This window comes from Nesoenas mayeri (assembly GCF_963082525.1).
Source record: "Nesoenas mayeri genome assembly, chromosome: 7".
In the NCBI taxonomy this organism is placed as follows: Eukaryota; Metazoa; Chordata; class Aves; order Columbiformes; family Columbidae; genus Nesoenas; species Nesoenas mayeri.
This window is the reverse complement of record NC_137551.1, coordinates 4,557,282-4,576,299: the sequence shown is the minus strand read 5'-3', so window position 1 is coordinate 4,576,299 and position 19,018 is coordinate 4,557,282.

The window sequence follows — 19,018 nt, the reverse complement described above, 5'->3', positions numbered from 1 at the left end:
CCAGAAGTTGATCCGTCAATTGGAAAGCCAGGGTGTGATCAGTAAGACTCGCTTACCTTTTAACGGTCCAATCTGGCCAGTGTGTAAGCCTAGTGACGAGTGGAGACTAACTGCAGAATATCGTGGCCTGAATGAAGTTACGCCACCACTGAGTGCTGCTGTGCCTGACATGCTAGAACTGCAATTTGAACTGGAGTCAAAGGCAACTAAGTGGTATGCTACAATTGACATTGCTAATGCATTTTTCCCTATTCCTGTAGCAGCAGAGTGCAGGCCGCAGTTTGCTTTCACCTGGAGAGGCATCCAGTACACGTGGAATCGCTTGCCCCAGGGGTGGAAACACAGTCCTACCATCTGCCATGGACTGATCCAGGCCACGCTGGAGCAAGGTAAATCTCCAGAACACTTGCAATATATTGATGACATCATTGTATGGGGCGACACAGCGAAAGAAGTCTTTGAGAAAGGTGAGAGAATAATTCAGATTCTTTTGGATGCTGGTTTTGCCATAAAACGAAGCAAGGTCAAGGGACCTGCACGAGAGATCCAGTTTTTAGGAATAAAATGGCAAGATGGCCGTCGTCAGATCCCAATGGATGTGATCAACAAAACTGCAGCAATATCTCCTCGTACTATCTCCACCTACTAATAAAAAGGAGACACAGACTTTCTTGGGTGTTGTAGGTTTTTGGAGAATGTATATTCCTGACTACTGCCACATATAACTATATGGGAATAAATATAGTATGTACAGGAGTCTGCGCCATGATGTGTAACCAACGGTGTGCATGTGAAATTATGTGAGTACATAGACATCCATGCACGAGTTTTTGAGTGTGTACATCATTTCTTTTTCCCCTCATCTCCAAACATGGTTTCCCAGCTACTTCATTTTCTCTCACAGACCTGCTGCAGGAAGTGATTTGCAATAGGTTCAAAGCATACATTCATTTCTCTGGGAAACAGGTAGTGGAGATGTTGTTTCTGAAGTGGCAGTCTGTTCCCAGTGTGCAGCAAATCAGTTGTAGAAACAGAGATGAGATATTCTTCATTTCAGAGTAGCACAAGTTTAGCTGCTAGACAGGCAGCATGCCAGTCATTGTATACCAAAACGTATCACTACGTTGACACCCTCAGGGCAGTGCTAAAGAGCCAATCAGTCACACATTTGCTTATTGGTTACACAATAATTTTAATACTATGCATGTTCCCTGAGGAGGGGTCTCGTGCTTGGCTGGCATTTTCAGTAGTGTGGGTGTGTTATTTATGACTATAGTGAGCAAAGTTCATCTAACGGACACCCTCTTACAATGTCGAGATATATGTTAAACAACTGATCGCTCAGGCTTCCAGATGTCTAAGGTGAAAACAGCAGATTGACCCAAAACTGGTCAATTGCTGTCAGAATTCACATATCATTTTGTTAGCAGTCCCCCACACTATTCGTTCTTTAAATGGTAATGACTACATAAGGATGGGGGGAGAGAATCATTGTCAATGCCTTACAAGGTTCAGGATGGAGAAGTATCTGGCTATCTCTGTTTGGCCACATATAATGCCCAGGGAAAAGAGTTTCTTATTTCTGGTACTGTCTGGCCCACTTTTGAATACTCTACAGGTGGAGGGAGCTGAGTGCCTGAATGCTGATGTCTTCTTCCCATCTGCAGGGAGATTCCAGGACTTAGTGAAAGAGAAGTGCAGGAAAAGGGGAGGGAGCAATGCAGGTGACAAGGCTGTACTAGAGGGATTAAATATCCATGTGTGAGGAACTAAAAGTCTTGCTTTTGTGATAATTCTGCCCATCTTACAGGTGTGGAGGGTGTTTTGCTGATATCCAAAGAGGTCCCCTGGTGAAACAAAGATATGAACTTAACAGCAAAGTCTATACTCTTAAGCGGGCATTCTTTCATTTAACAGCACTGGCTATTATCTTCCATAACTGCTCCAAACACTGGACGCTTGCCTTGTTTACCTTTACACAATTATTGCTTATTTTTTTTAATTTGGAGAAATATTTAACATACAGCACATTTACAGTAAGAAGTGAATAAACTTAGGGCTAGACCGAAGTTAGTTATTTCACGGTCTTTGCTGCCATCTAGCGTCTTTTGAGAGGACCTGCAGTCTGTTTCGGCGGGGCTTCTGAGCGTTTTTTCATGTGTCCGCTGCTCGCCCGCCCCACGTTGGCCGCTCCTCTGAGAAGCACAACTAGTAGACACATAAGTAAGTTTGCACCTGCAAACCCTGCACCCACAGGCCCGGAAAACCCCAAACCTACACCCCCAAATCCCTTAACCCCCAAACCCAGCACCCCCAAACCTTGTACCCCCAGATCCTTCCCCCAACACCCCGCACCCCCAAAACCTTACACCCCCAAACCCTGCACCTTCAAGTCCTGCACCCCAAGATACTGCTACCCAAAACCCTGCACACCAGGACCCTGGCCCCCAACCCTGCACACCCAAATCCTGTACTCCAAAACTTCCCCTGACCCTGCACACCAAACTCCTGCACCCCAACTCCTGCACCCTCAGATCTTGCACCTCCCCCAAACAACCCAGCACCCCAAACCATTCTCCCCCAAATCCTGTCCCCCAAATCCTGCAATCCCAAGATCTGCATCCTAAATTCTGGCCCCCAAACCCAGCTCCAAACACTGAAAGCCCAAGTCCTACACACTCCAAACCTGCACCCTAAGATCCCACTACCCTACACCCTGCACCATCAAATTCTGAATCCCAGGAACCTGCACCCCCTGACCCGGTACCCCCAAATCCAGCAACCCAAAACCCTACCCCCCAACCCTGCACCCCAAATCCTGCGCCACCTATTCCTCCACCCCCTTAACACTGCACCCTCAAAACCTGCACCTCTAATTCCTGCACCGCCATATCTGGCAAGCCCAAAACCTCCTTCCTGCAAAACCTGCACCCCAGACCCTGCACCCCCAAATCCTACCCCCAAAACCTTGCAATCCTTAATCCTGCCCCTCAGATCCTGCACTCCCAAAACCTGCTCCCTAAAGCCTTCTCCTCTAACCCTGCAACCTCAAAACCTGAACCCCAGAACCCTGCACACTCTACAACTCCAGATGCTGAAGCCTTAAACCCTGCACCCCCAGATACTTCCCCCTAAAACCAATGTACCCCCAAGCCCTGAACCCCCAGATCCTTCTGCTACATACCCTGCATCCCCAAATCCTGCACTCGCATATATCTGCACCTCAAATAATTCCCCCAAACCCTGCACTCCTCAAACCCTGCATGCCAAACCCCAGCAGCCCCAGATCCTGCTTACCCAAACCCTGCCCCCCACAACCTGGCCCTACGAAACCCTTCCCCACAAACCCCTGAATCCCCAAACCCTGCATCCGCAATTCCTGCACTCCCAGTTCCTGAACATATAAACCCTGGACCACCAAACCTCACCCTAAAGCCCTGTACCCCAAGATCCTGAATTCCAAACTCTGAACCACTCCAGATCGGAGACGTGAGCATCTTTCCTCGGGCCACTGTGAAGCACCTACTATAAGAGAGAAGTACCACAGAGCAGCATTCAGTACTGCTTATGACTGTCTTTGCTCTTTTACTAGCAGAGCTCCCTTGCATCTGTCCGCATGAGAAATGCAGGACTGGGCAACATTGTGCAAAATGGTAAGGCACAAAAAGTGAAAAGGGCAAGGCAAGGCATGACAAGACAAAAGGGCAAGGAAAAACCAGACAAAAGGGTAAAGCAAGGAAAGGCAAAAAGGAAAAGCAAGGCTATGCAAAAGGTCAAGTCAAAGCAAGGAAAGGCAAAAGCAGAAGGCAAGGCAAGGCAAGGGAAAAGGGCAAGGCAAGACAAGGGAAAAGGGCAAGGCAAGGCACGGCAAAAGGGAAAAGCAAGGCAAGAGAAAAGGGAAAAGCAAGTCAAGGCAAGGCAAAAGGGGAAAGCAAGACAAGGGAAGAAAAAAAGCCAAGGCAAGGCAAGGCAGGGGAAAAGGGCAAGGCAAGGAAAAAGGGCAAGGCAAGGGAAAAGGGCAAGGGAAGGCAAGGCAAAAAGGCAAGGCAAGGCAAGGCAAGCTACAACCTGTGTGCAATCCACCGAGTGTGGGTGTTCAGACAGTGGTATATATTCAGACGTGCCTACAGACACCCTTCTGAAAGCCTTGCACCCCAAGACAGAATGTATGTGCAGCCACTTGCACCAGTGTGCGCAATCTCAAATTTAGACGGCAGTGTTAAATCTCACAGAAGCACCAACGTCTTGGTGTTCAGCCTTCGTCACAAACAAGGTTGTGAACGCCTCTGCCATTTTTTGGTCTGTGCACCGTGTCTTCTTACGTTTTGCTTTCCGATCGCAGGCTTAGCACTTTTCTTTGTACGACTAGGTATACCAAAAGAAAGAAATAGCATAGGAAATGTTGTTGTCTGCCTTCTTCAGTGTTGGAAAGTAGTTGCTCTTCCTTCTCTATCTACGTGCACACGTAGGATTCCTCACCGAAAACACGCTGAAACGTTTCCACAAGCGTCCAGGTCTGTGCACCCACCACCACGTGCATGCACACACAGCTACAGAAAAGAACATAACTTTGCACACACTGATATATAAGCAAAGGAGTGGCCACGCACACGCACACTTCTGCAAGCACGTCCTCTCACCTCTCTTTACAGAAAGAAGTACATGGAACGCACTTTCTTCCTTGAGGCTAAAGAAGTCTATGGATGGTTGGGATAATGCACGTGGCTTCAGACGAGGTGGAAAGCCATCAGACCTTTTAGATTAGGCCCAAACAGGAACCCCAGCTACTTGAGACACTTAGACTAAGCCTAAAACACAAATAGCTCTCCATAAGGATGGTGTTTATACTCTACTTTCACAATCCGCTGGCAGTACAAAAAAATAAGCAGAACTCTGTGACTGCGACTCTGTGACATCTGTGACTGTGACTCTGTGACTATGTGACACAGTCACTGTAAGTATGTGACTATGTGACTGTGACTCTGAGTTTGACTCTTGGACTCTGTGACTGTGACTCTGTGACTCTGTGACATCTGTGACTCTGAATTTCAGTCTGTGACTTTGTGACTGTGACTCTGTGAGTCTGTGACTCTGTGATTGTGACTTTGTGACTCTGAGTGTGTGACTCTGGGACTCGGTGACTGTCACTGCGTTACTGTGACTCTGTGTCTCTGTGACTGTGACTACTACTCTATTACTCTGAACATGTGACTCTGTTTGTAACCCTGTTACTGGCACTGTGACCCTGTGACCGTGACTCTTTGACTCTGTGACTGTGACTCTGTGACATCTGTAACTCTGTGACTCTGCGACTCTGTCTTCTGTGACTCTGTGACCCTGTGACTGACTATGAATCTGTGACTGTGACTCCATGATTACGTGACTCTGTGACTCCGTAACTCTCTGACTGTGACTCTGTGATGCTGTGACAGTGTATGTGATACTGTGACTCTGTGACTGTGATACTGTGACTCTGACTGTGACTCTGTGACTCTGTGACTGTCAGTCTATGACTCTGTGACTCTCTCTCTGTAGACTCTGTCAATCTGTAACTTTGAGTCTGTGACTCTGTCACTCTGTAATTTGAGTCTGTGGCTCTGACACTGTGACTCAGTGATTCTCTGTCTCTATAACTGAAACTTGATGACTCTTTGATTGTCACTCTGTTTCTCTGTGACTTTGTGACTCTGTGACTGTGTCTATGTGACTGTGACTCTGTGACTGACTCTTGGACTCTGTGACTGTGGCTCTGTCACATCTGTGAATTTGCCTCTGTGACATCTGTGTCTGTGACATCTGTGACATCTGTGACTCTGTGACTGTTACTCTGTGACCTTGACTGTGACTCTGTGATATTTGTGACTATTTGACTGTGAATCTCTGCCTCGAGTCTGTGAGTATGTGACATCTGTGACTGTGAAACTTTCTCCCTCGATCCCATATCTTGGTGCTGGGATCATGCATATCATGGGAATATTTCAGCATTTCTGCACTGGTTTTCAGTGTATTACAGCAAAACACTCACTTGATGACATCATTTCAATAGCAAAGGCAGGAATTTGCAGAATTCAACGTCTTTGGGGAACTGAGAAATTGCTGAGCTGACACCAAGTCCTGCAGCGTCCCTGTCACCTGCAGAGTCACCACATCCTCGCCACGGTAGCGGGCATTGTGACAAAGTTTCTGTGTCAGCTGGGTGTGGCTGCTCAGTGCCCCATAGGGTACAAGGAGCATGTCAGCCCGGAAACTCTTACCGCCTGCTGTCCCTGCTGTCACCAGCCGGGCCTCTGTACAACCGTGAAACCATCCCCAGATTGGGGCCAAAGAGGCCGAAAGTCTCCAACAGACAAGTCGGGAAGAAACATATGGGACTGAGGGAGTAAGTGAAGGGAGCATGAGAAAGGGAAGGAAGAATAAAAAGTAGTGTTGGGCTGCAGGACTGAAATGGAGGATTTGAAAGAAAAGAAGCAGGAAGGAAGAGAGTGAGAGAAAAGGAAAGCAGAGAGGAAAGAAGAGATATACAGCCAGAGGAGGGTTTAGTGAGAGAGGATGGGACAGAGAACAGGATGAGAAGGAAATAAGACAAGGCGAGGAAAGGACATGCATGGTAAGGCTAGGCTGCAGGACTTTTTTCTTGCTTTATAGTTTCAAGCACATTCGTCTTCAGACGAGAAGGAAAGCCATAAGACCTTATGGATTAGGCCGAAACCAAAACCCAGACTCCTTGAGACAGTTAGACTAAGTCTAAAATACAAAAATCTCTCCATAAGGATGGTTTTTATACTGTACTTCCACAATCTACTGGTAGTACAAAAAAATAAGCTGCAGATCGCCTTAGGCTGAGTCATGGTCATTTGGTGCTGGAATCATGAATATTATGGGAATATTTCACCCTTTTTGCTCTGGTTGTCAGTGTATTACAGCAAAATACCCACGTGACGACATCATTTCAACAGTCAAGGCAGCAATTGGCAGAATTCAGCTTCTTTGGGGAAGTGAGAAATTGCTGATCTGACACCAAGTCCTGCAGCGTCCCTGTCACCTGCAGACTCACCGCATCCTCGCCAAGGTAGCGGGCATTGTGACAATGGTTCTTTGTCAGCTGGGTGTGGCGGCCGAGCACCCCCTGGGGAAGGGGGAGCCTGTTCAGCCCCATGCCTGTCACTTCCTGCTTTCCCTGCTGTCACCAGCCAGGCCTCTGAGAACCGGCCTAACCATGTGCAGACTTGGGGCCAAAGTGGCCCTAAGTCTCCAACAGACAAGTCGGGAAGAAACATATGGGACCGAGGGAGAAAGGGAAGGAAGAAGAAAAAGTAGTGTTGGGCTGTAGGACTGAAATGGAGGAATTGAAAGAAACAGGAAAGAAGGAGGAGATTGAGGGAAAAGGAAAAAGAGAGGAAAGAAGAGATATTCAGCCACATGAGGGGTTAGTGAGAGAGGATAGGACAGTGAACAGGATGAGAAGGAAATAAGAGAAGGCAAGGAGAGGCAAGTTCAGGCAAGGCAAGGCTAGGCTGCAGGACTTTTTTTTTGCTTTTTAGGTTCTAGCACATTCATCTTCAGACAAGGATGAAAGTCTTAAGACCTTATGGATTAGGCCCAAAAAAAACCCCCAACTACTTGGGACACTTAGACTAAGTCTAAAATACAGAGGTCTCTCCATTAGGATGGTTTTTTATACTGTAATTCCACAATCTGCTGGCAGTAAAAAAAATTAAGCTGCAGATCTCTTTAAGGTGAGTCATGGTGGTTTGGTGCAGGCATCATACATATCATGGGAATATTTCAACATTTCTGCTCTGTTTTCCAGTGTATTACACAAAAACACCCACCTGATGACATCATTTCAACAGCAAAGGCAGCAATTCGCAGAATTCAACTTCTGTGGGGAACTAACAAATTGCTGAACTGACACCAAGTCCTACAGCATCCCTGTTACCTGCAGAGTTACCGCATCCTCGCCACGGTAGCGGGAATTGTGAGAAAGGTTCTATGTCAACTGAGTGTGGCAGCCAAGTGCCCCATAAGGGAGGGGAGTTTGCCAGCCCCTGTCACTGCCTATTGTCCCTGCTGTCACCAGCCAGGTCACTTAAAACTGGCCATATCATTCCCTTGGCACCACGTTGGGCCTAAGTCTCCAACAGACAAGTCGGGAAGAAAGATATGGGACAGAGAGAGAAAGCAAAGGGAACAGGAGAAAGGGAAGGAAGAATAAAAAGTAGTGTTGGGCTGCAGGACTGAAATGGAGGATTTGAAAGAAAGGAGGCAAGAAGCAGGGGAGTGAGAGAAAATGAAAGATGAGACTTGCAGCCAGACGCGGGGTTAGTGAGAGGGGATGGGACAGAGATCAGAATGAGAAGGAAATAAGACAAGGCAAGGACAGGCAAGGCAAGGCTAGGCTGCAGTACTTTTTTTTTTGCTTTATAGTTTCAAGCACATTCGTCTTCAGACGAGGAGGAAAGCCATAAGACCTTATGGATTAGGCCCAAACTAAAACCCCACCTACTTGAGACACTTAGACTAAGCCTAAAATACAAAGATCTCCCCACAAGGATGGTTTTTATACTATACTTTCACAATGGGCTGGGAGTACAAAAAAATAAGCTGCAGATCTTCTTAAGCTTAGTCGTGGTGGTTTGGTGCAGGGATCATGCATATCATGGGAATATTTCAGCATTTCTGCTCTGGTTTTCAGTGTATTGTAGCAAAACTGCCACCTAATGACATAATTTCACGAGGAAAGGCAGTAATTGGCAGAATTCAGCTTCTTTGGGGAAGTGAGAAATTGCTGAGCTGACACCAAGTCCTGCAGTGTCCCTGTCACCTGCAGAGTCACTGAATCCTCGCCATGGTAGCGGGCATTGTGACAAAGGTTCTATGCCAACTGCGTGTGGCAGCCGAGCGCCCCTTAGGGTAGGGGGAGCCTATCAGTCCCGGGCCTGTCACTGCCTGCTGTCCCTGCTGTCACCAGCTAGGCCTCTGAACACCGGCAAAACCATTCCCAGACTTGGGGCCAAACTGGCCCAATGTCTCCAACAGACATGTTGGGAAGAAAGATATGGGACAGAGGAAGAAATGGAAGGAAGAATAAAAAGTAGTGTTGGGCTGTAGGGCTAAAATGCAGGAATTGAAAGAAAAGAGTCAGGAAGCAGGAGAGTGAGAGAAAAGGAAAGAAGAGGGGAAAGAAGAGACATGCAGCCAGACGAGGAGTTAGTGAGAGAGGATGCGACATAGAACAGGATCAGAAGGAAATAAGACGAGGCAAGGAGAGGCAAGTTCAAGCAAGGCAAGGCTAGGCTGTAGGACTTTTTTTTTTCCTTGATAGATTCTAGCACATTTGTCTTCAGACGAGGAGGAAAGCCGTAACACCTTATGGATTATGCCCAAACAAAAACCCCAGCTACTTGGGACACTTAGACTAAGCACAAATTACAAAGATCTCTCCATAAGGATGGTTTTGATACTCTTGTTCTGGTTTTGTTAAAAACAATTTTCTCTTTTAGTGAATTTGCCTGTCAGCTAAAGCCTTCATTTTAAGTGCATTTTCCTGGAGAACCAGTCCCATGTTTTGGTAAACCTAGCAATGGAATGCAAACTTGATAAGCATGGACAGACATCTCACGAGAGGGGCGACGAGAAACAAGTGACAAAGAAACTGACCAACTGTGTATAATGTGCTAGAAATTATAACACAACCTGACAGGCTCACCTTATTTAGGGGGTGCTCGGCTGCCTCACCCAGCTGACATAGAACCTTTGTAACAATGCCCGCTACCGTGGCGAAGATGCGGTGAGTCTGCAGGTGACAGGGACGCTGCAGGACTCGGTGTCACCTCAGCAATTTGTCAGTTCCCCAAAGAAGCTGAATTCTGCCAATTGCTTCCATTGCCATTGAAATGATGTCATCAGGTGGGTGTTTTGCTGTAATACACTGAAAATCACAGCAGAAATGGTGAAATATTCCAGTGGTATGCATGATCCCTGCACCAAACCACCATGACTCACCCTAAGGAGATCTGCAGCTTAATTTTTTGTACTGCCTGCAGATTGTGGAAGTACAGTATAGAAACCATGCTTATGGAGAGATCTTTGAATTTAGGCTTAATTTTAGTGTCTCAAGTATCTGGGGTTTTAGTTTGGGCCTAATCCATAAGGTCTTATGTCTTTCCTCCTCGTCTGAAGATGAATGTGCTAGGAACTATAAAGCAAGAAAAAAGTCCTGCAGCCTAGCCTTGCCTTGCCTGTCCTTACCTGTCCTTGCCTTGTCTTATTTCCTTCTCATCCTGTTCTCTGTCCCATCCTCTCTCACTAACCCCTCCTCTGGCTGCATGTCTCTTCTTTCCTCTCATCTTACCTTTTCTCTCACTCTCCTCCTTCCTGCCTCTTTTTTTTTCAATTCCTCCATTTCAGTCCTTCAGCCCAACACTACTTTATATTCTTCCTTCCCTTTCTCATGCACCCTTTGCTCTCTCCCTCGGTCCCATATGTTTCTTCCCAACTTGTCTGTTGGAGAGTTTGGGCCACTTTGGCCCCAAGTCTGGAATGGTTTGGCTGGTGTTTCAAGGCCTGGCTGGTGACAACAGGGACAGCAGGCAGTGACATTCCCGGGGCTGACAGGCTCCCTCTCCGCTAGTGGGCGCTCAGCTGCCACACCCAGCTGACATAGTACCTTTGTCATAATGCGCGCTACCGTGGTGAGGATGCGGTGACTCTGCAGGTGACAGGGACACTGCAGGACCTGGTGTCAGCTCAGCAATTTCTCACTTCCCCAAAGAAGCTGAATTCTGCCAATTGCTGCCTTGACTGTTGAAATGATGTCATCACGTGGGTGTTTTGCTGTATATACACTGAAAACCAGAGCAGAAATGTTGAAATATTCCCATAATATTCATGATCCCTGCACCAAACCACCATGACTCACCCCAAGGAGACCTGTAGCTGCTGCCTGCTCCGCTACACCTGCGAGAATCTGCATTCAGAGCTTGTTGGCAGGACAAACCAAGGGCCACTCTACAGCCTCACCACACTGATTCTTTGTTTGCAACATGATCGTCATGAGTTTTCTTAAGTAGGTATGAGCCTACTTTGAAGAAAAGAGGCTGAAGCCACGTTCACAAAACCACACAGTTCGTTTTCAGCAACAGAATCTACCATTTCCCCCTTTTGTGACAACCAGGGTTCTCTCAAGGTGTGCTTTTACAGTACTTCTGAGCTGTTCCATGACTCACTTGCTAAAGGAGGTGGCCTCATCCAACTCCCAGTTTTAGCCTGCCAGCTCTCCAATGCATTGCCTCCTTCTACCTCGTCGCGCAAAGAAAGCCGATAAACCGGCGATCGGCAAGAGAGCTACAACGAAGCATGCCGAACAGAGAAAATAGCAGTAGCTCATCTGTTCACACATTGTTTCTGATATATGCTTGAACCTAAATACTTTCGTGCTTCTGTGAGATTAAAGACATCCATCTGAATATGTAATTGCTCACACCGGTGCAACTGGTTGTTTCTACGTTCAGTCCTGGTGTGCGGGGCTTTCAGAACTGGGTCTGTGGAGACGTCTGCATAAATGCCGCTGTCTGAACACGCACACTCGATTGTTTACCAAAACATATGCAGACGCTTTTTACCACGTAGTTTTGCATGCAGAGAGGTACGTCTGTTCGGAAGAGACAACGTAATCGCGTGAGCACACACAGAAGAAAAACCGGACCATGTGCCTTTGTGTGAACATAAAATAGCCATCTATACGCTCTATGAACACAGGCTGTGCTGGTTTTGGCACTTTTCAGGCACACTCCTGAAAGCTGCGCACACTCCTGTTCATTTGTTAAATGCCGTCTTCGGAAATCTTTCTCCGGTCGATCTACCGCTCAGCTTTCTTCTCATGTAACTGAGAAATGTTAGCGCCAGGAATCGGTCTCTGTCGAGCACAGGTCAATACTGCCTCAGTTTTCCTTTGTTGCCTCTGCCTAGATGATTTCCCTGGTCTCTGTTCACTGGGGCAGTCATGGCTGTCTGTGTTACACAGAGACACAGCCAATGCACATCAAGTGTCAGCAGACACACTCCACTGAGCTCAACACTAGCACAGATGCACATGTGCAATGAAATCAACACACATGCTTGTGGAGAGAAAGACATGGACTCACACGCGTGTGCAGCGATGGATAGATACAGCAGGCGCTAACGAACACAGACTTACCTACAGGCACACTGTCTCCAAACCAACAGGGACCAGTCTGCAGGTATCCTAGACGTAGATTATCGAGCTTGAGCAAACATGGACCCAAGCAAAACTCCCAAACACTTCCAGGTAAGACACATTCTCTCCCACAAGAACTCAAGTGTTTGCCCTCAGCCGTGGATCAGGGATAAGCTTGTCAGGAGATGCCCTGTTGCTCTTTCGTGTTATGGCATGATCTGTTTCATTTATCTTGTAGAACGATTGCGAAGCGTCTTTCCTCGGGCCACTGTGAAACATCTACCATAAGAGAGAAGTACCACGGAGCAACATTCAGTACTGCTTATAACTGTCTTTGCTCCTTTACTAGCAGAGCTCCCTTGCATCTGTCCGCATGAGAAATGCAGGACTGGGCAACATTGTGCAAAATGGTAAGGCACAAAAAGGCAAAAGGGCAAGGCAAGACACGACAAGAGAAAAGGGCAAGGAAAATCCAGGCAAAAGGGAAAAGCAAAGAAAGGCAAAAAGGAAAAGCAAGGCAATGCAAAAGGTCAAGGCAATGCAAAAGGTCAAGGCAAAGCAAAGAAAGGCAAAAGCGGAAGGCAAGGCAAGGCAAGGGAAAAGGGCAAGGCCAGGCAAGGGAAAAGGGTAAGGCCAGACAAGGGAAAAAGGGCAAGGCAAGGCACGGCAAAAGGGAAAAGCAAGGCAAGAGAAAAGGGAAAAGCAAGTCAAGGCAAGGCAAAAGGGGAAAGCAAGACAAGGGAAGAATAAAGCCAAGGCAAGGCAAGGCAGGGGAAAAGGACAAGGCAAGGAAAAAGGGCAAGGCAAGGGAAAAGGGCAAGGGAAGGCAAGGCAAAAAGGCAAGGCAAGGCAAGCTACAACCTGTGTGCAATCCACCGAGTGTGGGTGTTCAGACAGTGGTATATATTCAGACGTGCCTACAGACACCCTTCTGAAAGCCTTGCACCCCAAGATAGAATGTATGTGCAGCCACTTGCACCAGTGTGCGCAATCACAAATTTAGACGGCAGTGTTAAATCTCACAGAAGCACCAGCATCTTGGTGTTCAGCCTTCATCACAAACAAGGTTGTGAACGCCTCTGCCATTTTTTGGTCTGTGCACCGTGTCTTCTTGCGTTTCGCTTTCTGATCTCAGGCTTAGCGGTTTTCTTTGTACGACTAGGTATACCAAAAGAAAGAGATAGCATAGGAAATGTTGCTGTCTGCCTTCTTCAGTGTTGGAAACTAGTTGCTCTTCCTTCTCTGTCTACGTGCACACATAGGATTCCTCACCGAAAACACGCTGAAACGTTTCCACAAGCGTCCAGGTCTGTGCACCCACCACCACGTGCATGCACACACAGCTACAGAAGAGAATATAACTTTGCACACACTGATATATAAGCAAAGGAGTGGCCACGCACAAGCACACTTCTGCAAGCACGCCCTCTCACCTCTCTTTCCAGAAAGAAGTACGTGGAACGCACTTTCCTGCTTGAGGCTAGAGAAGTCTATGGATGGTTGGGATAATGCACGTGGCTTCAGACGAGGCGGGAAGCCATCAGACCTTTTAGATTAGGCCCAAACAGGAACCCCAGCTACTTGAGACACTTAGACTAAGCCTAAAACACAAATAGCTCTCCATAAGGATGGTGTTTATACTCTACTTTCACAATCCGCTGGCAGTACAAAAAAATAAGCAGAACTCTGTGACTGCGACTCTGTGACATCTGTGACTGTGACTCTGTGACTATGTGACACAGTCACTGTAAGTATGTGACTATGTGACTGTGACTCTGAGTTTGACTCTTGGACTCTGTTGACTGTATCTCTGTGACTCTGTGACATCTGTGACTCTGAATTTCAGTCTGTGACTTTGTGACTGTGACTCTGTGAGTCTGTGACTCTGTGATTGTGACTTCGTGACTCTGAGTGTGTGACTCTGGGATTCGGTGACTGTCACTGTGTTACTGTGACTCTGTGTCTCTGTGACTGTGACTACTACTCTATTACTCTGAATATATGACTCTGTTTGTAACCCTGTTACTGGCACTGTGACCCTGTGACCGTGACTCTGTGACTCTGCGACTTTGTCTTCTGTGACATCTGTAACTCTGTGACTCCGCGACTTTGTCTTCTGTGACTCTGTGACCCTGTGACTGACTATGAATCTGTGACTGTGACTCTATGATTATTTGACTCTGTGACTCCATAACTCTGTGACTGTGACTCTGTGATGCTCTGACAGTGACTGTGATACTGTGACTCTGTGACTGTAATACTGTGACTCTGTGACTGTGACTCTGTGGCTCTGTGACTGTCAGTCTATGACACTGTGACTCTCTCTCTGTAGACTCTGTCAATCTGTAACTTCGAGTCTGTGACTCTGTCACTCTGTAATTTGAGTCTGTGACTCTGACACTGCGACTCAGTGATTCTCTGTCTCTATAACTGAAACTTGGTGACTCTTTGATTGTCACTCTGTTTCTTTGTGACTTTGTGACTCTATGACTCTGACTCTTGGACTCTGTGACTGTGACTCTGCCACATCTGTGAAGTTGACTCTGTGACATCTGTGTCTGTGACATTTGTGACATCTGTGACTCTGTGACTGTGTGACTCTGTGACTCTTTGACTGTGAATCTCTGCCTAGAGTCTGTGAGTATGTGACATCTGTGAATGTGAAACTTTCTCCCTTGGTCCGATATCTTGGTGCAGGGATCATGCACATCATGGGAATATTTCAGCATTTCTGTTCTGGTTTTCAGTGTATTACAGCAAAATACCCACCTGATGACATCATTTGAACAGCAAAGGCAGCAGTTGGCAGAATTCAGCTTCTTGGGGAACTGAGAAATTGCTGAGCTGACACCAAGTCCTGCAGCGTCGCTGTCACCTGCAGAGTCACTGCATCCTCGCCACGATAGCACGCATTGTGACAGAGGTTCTATGTCAGCTGGGTGAGGCAGTCGAGCGCCCCCAAGGGGAGGGTGAGCCTGTCAGCCCCGGGCCTGTCACTTCCTGCTGTACTTGCTGTCACCAGACAGGCCTCCTAAAACTAGCCAAACCATACCCATAGTTGGGGCCAAAGTGGCCCAAAGTCTCCAACAGACAAGTTGGGAAGAAAGATATGGGACTGAGGGAGAAAGCGAAGGGAGCAGGAGAAATGGAAGGAAGAATAAAAAGTAGTGTTGGGCTGCAGGACTGAAATGGAGGATTTGAAAGAAAGGAGGCAGGAAGCAGGAGAGTGAGAAAAAAAGAAAGATGAGACATGTAGCCAGAGGAGGGGTTAGTGATAGAGGAAGGGTTCTATGTCAGCTGGGTGAGGAAGCCAAGTGCCCCCTAGGGTGCCCCCATCTGACAGAAAAACTTTGTCACAATGCCCGCTACCGTGTGTTTTGCTCTCCGGACATTGGAGAAATCGTGTTTTCTTCTTCATCATTTGCAGCTGGGACGAAAGTGGCTGTGCTGGCCTGTCCCTCATCCTCTCCTGCCAAGTGAGCCTCAATGTACTCCACAATGTCGGTCAGAGCCACATTGTCCTCTGTGGGGCTGTGCTGGGCAGGTGCCGGGCGCTCTGCCTCTCCTGCTGCCTCCGTGTCTGGGCAGCTGGGCAAGCCAGACCTCCCCTGGAGACCTGCAGGGGTGTCTTGCAGGTGTTTTTGTACTGCAAGCCTATTCTGGAAGTACAGTATAAAAATCATCATTTTGGAGAGATCTTTGTATTTTAGGATTAGTCTAAGTGTCTCAACTAGCTGGGGTTTTTGTTTGGTCCTAATCCGTAAGGTCTTATGGCTTTACTCCTCGTCTGAAGATGAATGTGCTGGAAACAATAAAGCAAAAAAATAGTCCTGCAGCCTAGCCTTGCCTTGCCTGTCCTTGCCTCACCTTGTATTATTTCCTTCTCATTCTGTTCTCTGTCCCATTCTCTCTCACTAACCCCTTGTCTGGCTGCATGTCTCTTCTTTACTCTCTTCTTTCCTTTTCTCTCACACTCCTGCTTCCTGCCTTTTTTCTTTCAATTGCTCCATTTCAGTCCTGCAGCCCAATACTACTTTTTATTCTTCCTTCCTTTTCTCCTGCTCCCTTCGCTTTCTCCCTCAGTCCCATATCTTTCTTCCCAACTTGTCTGTTGGAGACTTTGGGCCACTTTCGCCCCAACTCTGGGCATGGTTTTACCAGTGTTCCAAGGCCTGGCTGGTGACAGCAGGGACAGCAGACAGTGACAGGTCTGGGGCTGACAGGCTCACCTCCTTCAGGGGGTGCTCGGCTGCCACACCCAGCTAACAAAGAACGTTTGTCACAATGCCCGCTACCGTGGAGAGGATGCGGTGACTCTGCAGGTGACAGGGACGCTGCAGGACTTGGTGTCAGCTTAGCAATTTCTCACTTCCCCAAAGAAGCTGAATTCTGCCAGTTGCTTCCATTGCAAATGAAATGATGTCATCAGGTGGGTGTTTTGGTGTAATACCCTGAAAACCAGAGCAGAAATGGTGAAATATTCCAGTGGTATGCATGATCCCTGCACCAAACCACCATGACTCACCCTAAGGAGATCTGCAGCTTATTTTTTATACTGTCAACAGATAGTGGAAGTACAATATAAAAACCATTTTACGGAGAGATCTTTGTATTTTAGGCTTAGTTTAAGTGTCTCAAGTAGCTGGGGATTTTGTTTGGGCCTAATCCATAAGGTCTTACGGCTTTCCTCCTCGTCTGAAGACGAATGTGCTAGAAACTATAAAGCAAGAAAAAAGTCCTGCAGCCTAGTCTTGCCTGTCTTTGCGTCTCCTAGTCTTGTCTTATTTCATTCTCATCCTATTCTCTGTCTCATCCTCTATCACTAACCCCTTGTCTGGCTGCACGTCTCTTCTTTCCTCTCTTCTTTCCTTTTCTCTCACTCTCCTGCTTCCTACCTCTTTATTTTTTAATGAGTGTAAACACGTCCATTGATGGTTGGCGTACTGCCTCACGCATACGTGGCTGCATGAGAATATTCTTTTGGAGGATACCTGCAGATATGTCCCTGTACTTGGATGACCGTGTGCATGAAAGTATTTGTATCTGCAAACGAATCTCTGTCCACATGCGTGGGCCTTGATTCAAGCTCCATTCAGGCTTAAGCTGGAGTGAGTGCACAGCTGCGCTGTTTGTTGGCAAGGTTCTGTATGTTGCACGACGTTGCCCAGTCCTGCATTTCTGAAGCGGACAGATGCAAGGGAGCTCTGCGAGTAAAGGAGCAAAGAGAGTCGTAGGCAGTAACTGAATGCTGCTCCAAGCTACTTCTCACCTATGGAAATTGCAACACAGTGGCCCGAGGAAAGGCGCTCAGCAGTCGATATATAAGAGAAAGGAAACAGATCACGCCTTAACGCGAAAGAGCAACAGGGCGTCACTGCGCAAGCTTGTCCCTGATCTATAGCCGAGAGCAAACACTTGTGTGCTTGTCGGAGAGAATGTGTCTTGCCTGTAATTGTCTGGGAGTTTGGCGCAGGTCAGTGTTACTGGTTCGATAATCAACGTCTGGTATACCTTTAGAGCGGTCCCTGTTGGTGTCGGGACAGTGTGCCTGTAAGTCAGTCTGTGTTTGTTAGCTCCTGCTCTATCTATCCGTCGCTCCACACACGTGTGAGTCCAAGTCTTTCTCTCCACAAGCATGTGTGCTGATATTGTCGCACCTGTGCATCTATGCTAGTGCTGAGCTCAGCGGAGTGTGTCTCTTTACACTTGGTGTGCGTTGGCTGTGCCTTTGTGTAACACAGCACAGCCATGACTACTCCAGTGAAGAGAGACCAGGGAAATCATCTAGGCAGAGTCAACAAAAAAAAAACGAAGAGGGATTGAGGTGTGCTCAACAGAGATTGATTCCCTGCGCTGACATTTCTCGGTACCACGAGAAGAAATCTAAGCTGTAGATCGACTGGAGAAATGCTTCCCTAGACGACATTTAGCCAATGAACTGCAGTGTGTGCGGCTTTCGGCATTGTGCCTGAAAAGTGCAAAAACCAGCAGAGCCTGTGCTCAAAAGCTGGTGGCTATGTGACTGCATGGATGCACGTTCCGGCGTCTGCGAGTGTATAGACGCTGTTTCATGTTCACACAAAGGCACCTGGTCGGGTTTTTCTTCTGTGCGTGCACACACGTTTCCGTTGTCTCTTCAGAACAGACGTAGCTCTCTGCAAGCTAAACGACGTGATAAAACGCGTCTGCCTATATTTCGGTAAACGATCGAGTGTGTGTGTTCCGACAGCGGCACTTCTGCAGATGACTCCACAGATCCGGTTGTGAAAGTCCCGCACACCGGGACCGAATACAGAACGAAGCCATTGTATTGGTGAGCGCAATCACATCTTCTGACGGACGTCTTTTATGCCACAGCAGCACGAACGTATTTGCGTTCAAGCATGTATCAGAAACAATGTGTGGACTGAGGATCTGTTGGTATTTTCTCTGTACGGCATGCTTCGTGGTATCTTACTTGCCGATCGCAGGCTTAGCAGTTTCTATACACGACAAGGTAGAGGTAGAGAAAGAGAGAGCATCGGAAAAGTTGCGTTTTCTGCACTGGAACCTAGTTGCTACTCCTTCTGTTTGGCTACGTGAACATACACGATTCCCCACTGAAAACCAAGCAGAAACCTTTCCACAAGCTCCCAGGTATGTGCACCCACCACCTCGTGCACGCGAACGCAGCTAGAGAAAAGCACCTGCCTTCTCACACACTGATGCTTAAGCAAACGCCTGGCCACACACATGCACACATCCGCAAACGCGCCCACTCCCGTCTGTGGACAGAAAGATGTACGCGAAAGGTACTGACATGCTTGATGGTAAACACGT